The sequence below is a fragment of the Oncorhynchus tshawytscha genome, linkage group LG13 (assembly GCF_018296145.1).
Source record: "Oncorhynchus tshawytscha isolate Ot180627B linkage group LG13, Otsh_v2.0, whole genome shotgun sequence".
Classification (NCBI taxonomy): Eukaryota; Metazoa; Chordata; class Actinopteri; order Salmoniformes; family Salmonidae; genus Oncorhynchus; species Oncorhynchus tshawytscha.
This window is the reverse complement of record NC_056441.1, coordinates 61713799-61719798: the sequence shown is the minus strand read 5'-3', so window position 1 is coordinate 61719798 and position 6000 is coordinate 61713799. Positions and strand designations below refer to the sequence as shown.

Below are 6000 nucleotides of genomic sequence, written 5' to 3'. Positions count from 1 at the left end.
AGTAAATAAATAAAAACAGTATGGGGATGAGGTAGGTGAAAATGGGTGGGCTATTTACCAATAGACTATGTACAGCTGCAGCGATCGGTTAGCTGCTCAGATAGCTGATGTTTGAAGTTGGTGAGAGAGATAAAAGTCTCCAACTTCAGCGATTTTTGCAATTCGTTCCAGTCACAGGCAGCAGAGTACTGGAACGAAAGGCGGCCAAATGAGGTGTTGGCTTTAGGGATGATCAGTGAGATACACCTGCTGGAGCGCGTGCTACGGATGGGTGTTGCCATCGTGACCAGTGAACTGAGATAAGGCGGAGCTTTACCTAGCATGGATTTGTAGATGACCTGGAGCCAGTGGGTCTGGCGACGAATATATAACGAGGGCCAGCCGACTAGAGCATACAAGTCACAGTGGTGGGTGGTATAAGGTGCTTTAGTGACAAAACGGATGGCACTGTGATATACTGCATCCAGTTTGCTGAGTAGAGTGTTGGAAGCCATTTTGTAGATGACATCGCTGAAGTCGAGGATCGGTAGGATAGTCAGTTTTACTAGGGTAAGCTTGGCGGCGTGAGTGAAGGAGGCTTTGTTGCGGAATAGAAAGCCGACTCTTGATTTGATTTTCGATTGGAGATGTTTGATATGAGTCTGGAAGGAGAGTTTGCAGTCTAGCCAGACACCTAGGTACTTATAGGTGTCCACATATTCAAGGTCGGAACCATCCAGGGTGGTGATGCTAGTCGGGCATGCGGGTGCAGGCAGCGATTGGTTGAAAAGCATGCATTTGGTTTTACTAGCGTTTAAGAGCAGTTGGAGGCCACGGAAGGAGTGTTGTATGGCATTGAAGCTTGTTTGGAGGTTAGATAGCACAGTGTCCAATGACGGGCCGAAAGTATATAGAATGGTGTCGTCTGCGTAGAGGTGGATCAGGGAATCGCCCGCAGCAAGAGCAACATCATTGATATATACAGAGAAAAGAGTCGGCCCGAGAATTGAACCCTGTGGCACCCCCATAGAGACTGCCAGAGGACCGGACAGCATGCCCTCCGATTTGACACACTGAACTCTGTCTGCAAAGTAATTGGTGAACCAGGCAAGGCAGTCATCCGAAAAACCGAGGCTACTGAGTCTGCCGATAAGAATATGGTGATTGACAGAGTCGAAAGCCTTGGCAAGGTCAATGAAGACGGCTGCACAGTACTGTCTTTTATCGATGGCGGTTATGAAATCGTTTAGTACCTTGAGTGTGGCTGAGGTGCACCCGTGACCGGCTCGGAAACCAGATTGCACAGCGGAGAAGGTACGGTGGGATTCGAGATGGTCAGTGACCTGTTTGTTGACTTGGCTTTCGAAGACCTTAGATAGGCAGGGCAGGATGGATATAGGTCTGTAACAGTTTGGGTCCAGGGTGTCTCCCCCTTTGAAGAGGGGGATGACTGCGGCAGCTTTCAATCCTTGGGGATCTCAGACGATATGAAAGAGAGGTTGAACAGGCTGGTAATAGGGGTTGCGACAATGGCGGCGGATAGTTTCAGAAATAGGGGGTCCAGATTGTCAAGCCCAGCTGATTTGTACGGGTCCAGGTATTGCAGCTCTTTCAGAACATCTGCTATCTGGATTTGGGTAAAGGAGAATCTGGAGAGGCTTGGGCGAGGAGCTGCCGGGGGGGCAGAGCTGTTGGCCGAGGTTGGAGTAGCCAGGCGGAAGGCATGGCCAGCCGTTGAGAAATGCTTATTGAAGTTTTCGATAATCATGGATTTATCGGTGGTGACCGTGTTACCTAGCCTCAGTGCAGTGGGCAGCTGGGAGAAGGTGCTCTTGTTCTCCATGGACTTCACATTGTCCCAGAACTTTTTGGAGTTGGAGCTACAGGATGCAAACTTCTGCCTGAAAAAGCTGGCCTTAGCTTTCCTGACTGACTGCGTGTATTGGTTCCGGACTTCCCTGAACAGTTGCATATCACGGGGACTATTCGATGCTATTGCAGTCCGCCACAGGATGTTTTTGTGCTGGTCGAGGGCAGTCAGGTCTGGGGTGAACCAAGGACTGTATCTGTTCTTAGTTCTGCATTTTTTGAACGGAGCATGCTTATCTAAAATGGTGAGGAAGCTACTTTTAAAGAATGACCAGGCATCCTCAACTGACGGGATGAGGTCAATGTCCTTCCAGGATACCCGGGCCAGGTCGATTAGAAAGGCCTGCTCACAGAAGTGTTTTAGGGAGCGTTTGACAGTGATGAGGGGTGGTCGTTTGACTGCGGCTCCGTAGCGGATACAGGCAATGAGGCAGTGATCGCTGAGATCCTGGTTGAAGACAGCGGAGGTGTATTTGGAGGGCCAGTTGGTCAGGATGACGTCTATGAGGGTGCCCTTGTTTACAGAGTTAGGGTTGTACCTGGTGGGTTCCTTGATGATTTGTGTGAGATTGAGGGCATCTAGCTTAGATTGTAGGACTGGCGGGGTGTTAAGCATATCCCAGTTTAGGTCACCTAACAGAACAAACTCTGAGGCTAGATGGGGGGCGATCAATTCACAAATGGTGTCCAGGGCACAGCTGGGAGCTGAGGGGGGTCGGTAGCAGGCGGCAACAGTGAGAGACTTATTTCTGGAGAGAGTCATTTTCAAAATTAGTAGTTCGAGCTGTTTGGGTATGGACCTAGAAAGTATGACATTACTTTGCAGGCTATCTCTGCAGTAGACTGCAACTCCTCCCCCTTTGGCAGTTCTATCTTGACGGAAGATGTTATAGTTGGGTATGGAAATCTCTGAATTTTTGGTGGCCTTCCTGAGCCAGGATTCAGACACAGCAAGGACATCAGGGTTAGCAGAGTGTGCTAGAGCAGTGAGTAAAACAAACTTAGGGAGGAGGCTTCTGATGTTGACATGCATGAAACCAAGGCTTTTTCGATCACAGAAGTCAACAAATGAGGGTGCCTGGGGACATGCAGGGCCTGGGTTTACCTCCACATCACCCGCGGAACAGAGAAGGAGTAGTATGAGGGTGCGGCTAAAGGCTATCAAAACTGGTCGCCTAGAGCGTTGGGGACAGAGAATAAGAGGAGCAGGTTTCTGGGCATGGTAGAATATATTCAGGGCATAATGCGCAGACAGGGGTATGGTGGGGTGCGGGTACAGCGGAGGTAAGCCCAGGCACTGGGTGATGAGAGAGGTTGTATCTCTGGACAGGCTGGTTGTAATGGGTGAGGTCACCGCATGTGTGGGAGGTGGGACAAAGGAGTTATCAGGGGTATGAAGAGTAGAACTAGGGGCTCCAATGTGAACTAGAACAATGATAACTAACCTGAGCAACAGTATACAAGGCATATTGACATTTGAGAGAGACATACAGCGAGGCATACAGTAATCACAGGTGTTGAATTGGGAAAGCTAGCTAAAACAGTAGGTGAGACAACAGCTAATCAGCTAGCACAACAACAGCAGGTAAAATGGCGTTGACTAGGCAACGGGGCCGACAGATAAAACATAAACAAGCAGAATGTAGTACCGTGATTAATGGACAGTCCAGAGTGCATCAGCTATGTAGCCAAGAGATCAGTGTCCAGGGGGCAGCGGTGGATGGGGCAGGGAAGCTGGACTGGCGAGTGTTATCCAGGTTGAAAAAAAGTTAACAATGACTAAATAGCTTGTAGCTAGTTAGCTGGTTAGCATCTGGAGGTTCTTGAGTGTGTTCTAAAAATTAAAAATAATAGCGATTCCGTATCACATTGGGTGAGGCAGGTTTCCGGAAAGGTATAAACAGATTAAAAATCAAGAAGAGATAGAAAGTAAATATGGGTCCGGTGAGTGTTTGGGACGCGGCGATTCAGACGGTTAGCAGGCCTGTGCTAACAAGCTAACAGTTCGTAGGCCCGGGCTAAACAAGGTAGCAGTTAGCGGACCGGGGCTAGACAAGCTAGCAGTTAGCAGGCCGAGTTTAGCAAGCAGGGAGATAGCGAGGGCTAGAGAGTTAGCCTTTGGGGGACGTCGCGATGGGGTGAGTCTGTTTATTCCTCTTCATGCGGTGACATCGATAGACCGGTCGTGGGCCCGGGTATTGTAGCCCAGGAGTATGCTACGGTGGTAGTACAGGTGCGCTGGCCGGGCTAGCTTCACGCTAAGTGGGTGGAAACGCTAGCCAGGAGTAATCATCCGGGGTTGCGGTTTAGCTAGATAGCTAGTTGTTAAGATCCAGCTGAAAAATGTTCCGTTTGCGGTGGGAATCCGGGGATGAAAAATAAATAGGTCCGTTATGCTCTGGTTAGAGTCGCGTTGTTCGAACTGGCGAGAGCTTTCCGAGCTAAAGGTTAGCTTAGCTGATGACCGGTTAGCTGAAGACCGCTAGCATAGCTGGTGGTTAGCTGGCTAGCTTCAGTTGAGGGGTTCCGGTTCCGAAGTAAATATAAATACTTTAGGAAAAATGGCTACATTGGGTGAGGCGGGTTGCAGGAGAGTATTTGGAAGCTTAGGTTTAGCAAAATGTTTTTCAAGAGATATGCGAAGAAAAATATGTAAAAAACGAAAAAGAAACGATATTTACAAGGGACACGACGCGACAGGACGACTTACTGCTATGCCATCTTGGATGTAAGTCGCTTGGGGTATGTTTCTATCAGTTTTGCACACCGAGAGACTGACATTTTTTCCCATTCCTCCTTGCAAAACAGCTCGAGCTCAGTGAGGTTGGATGGAGAGCATTTGTGAACAGCAGTTTTCAGTTCTTTCCACAGATTCTCGATTGGATTCAGGTCTGGACTTTGACTTGGCCATTCTAACACCTGGATATGTTTATTTTTGAACCATTCCATTGTAGATTTTGCTTTATGTTTTGGATCATTGTCTTGTTGGAAGACAAATCTCCGTCCCAGTCTCAGGTCTTTTGCAGACTCCATCAGGTTTTCTTCCAGAATAGTCCTGTATTTGGCTCCATCCATCTTCCCATCAATTTTAACCATCTTCCCTGTCCCTGCTGAAGAAAAGCAGGCCCAAACCATGATGCTGCCACCACCATGTTTGACAGTGGGGATGGTGTGTTCAGGGTGATGAGCTGTGTTGCTTTTACGCCAAACATAACATTTTGCATTGTTGCCAAAAAGTTCAATTTTGGTTTCATCTGACCAGAGCACCTTCTTCCACATGTTTGGTGTGTCTCCCAGGTGGCTTGTGGCAAACTTTAAACGACACTTTTTATGGATATCTTTAAGAAATGGCTTTCTTCTTGCCACTCTTCCATAAAGGCCAGATTTGTGCAATATACGACTGATTGTTGTCCTATGGACAGAGTCTCCCACCTCAGCTGTAGATCTCTGCAGTTCATCCAGAGTGATCATGGGCCTCTTGGCTGCATCTCTGATCAGTCTTCTCCTTGTATGAGCTGAAAGTTTAGAGGGACGGCCAGGTCTTGGTAGATTTGCAGTGGTCTGATACTCCTTCCATTTCAATATTATCGCTTGCACAGTGCTCCTTGGGATTTTTAAAGCTTGGGAAATCTTTTTGTATCCAAATCTGGCTTTAAACTTCTTCACAACAGTATCTCGGACCTGCCTGGTGTGTTCCTTGTTCTTCATGATGCTCTCTGCGCTTTTAACGGACCTCTGAGACTATCACAGTGCAGGTGCATTTATACGGAGACTTGATTACACACAGGTGGATTGTATTTATCATCATTAGTCATTTAGGTCAACATTGGATCATTCAGAGATCCTCACTGAACTTCTGGAGAGAGTTTGCTGCACTGAAAGTAAAGGGGCTGAATAATTTTGCACGCCCAATTTTTCAGTTTTTGATTTGTTAAAAAAGTTTGAAATATCCAATAAATGTCGTTCCACTTCCTGATTGTGTCCCACTTGTTGTTGATTCTTCACAAAAAAATACAGTTTTATATCTTTATGTTTGAAGCCTGAAATGTGGCAAAAGGTCGCAAAGTTCAAGGGGGCCGAAGACTTTCGCAAGGCACTGTATATATACAGACACACACACACACACACACACACACACACACTACACAAACA

The 6000-nt window shown here is 47.4% G+C and overlaps 1 protein-coding gene across 1 annotated transcript in view; it reads left to right on the top strand.

Annotated features, from left to right (window-relative positions):
* LOC112234003 (serine/threonine-protein kinase PAK 1) overlaps positions 1–6000 on the top strand; it is a 72613-nt gene that overhangs the window by 51073 nt on the left and 15540 nt on the right.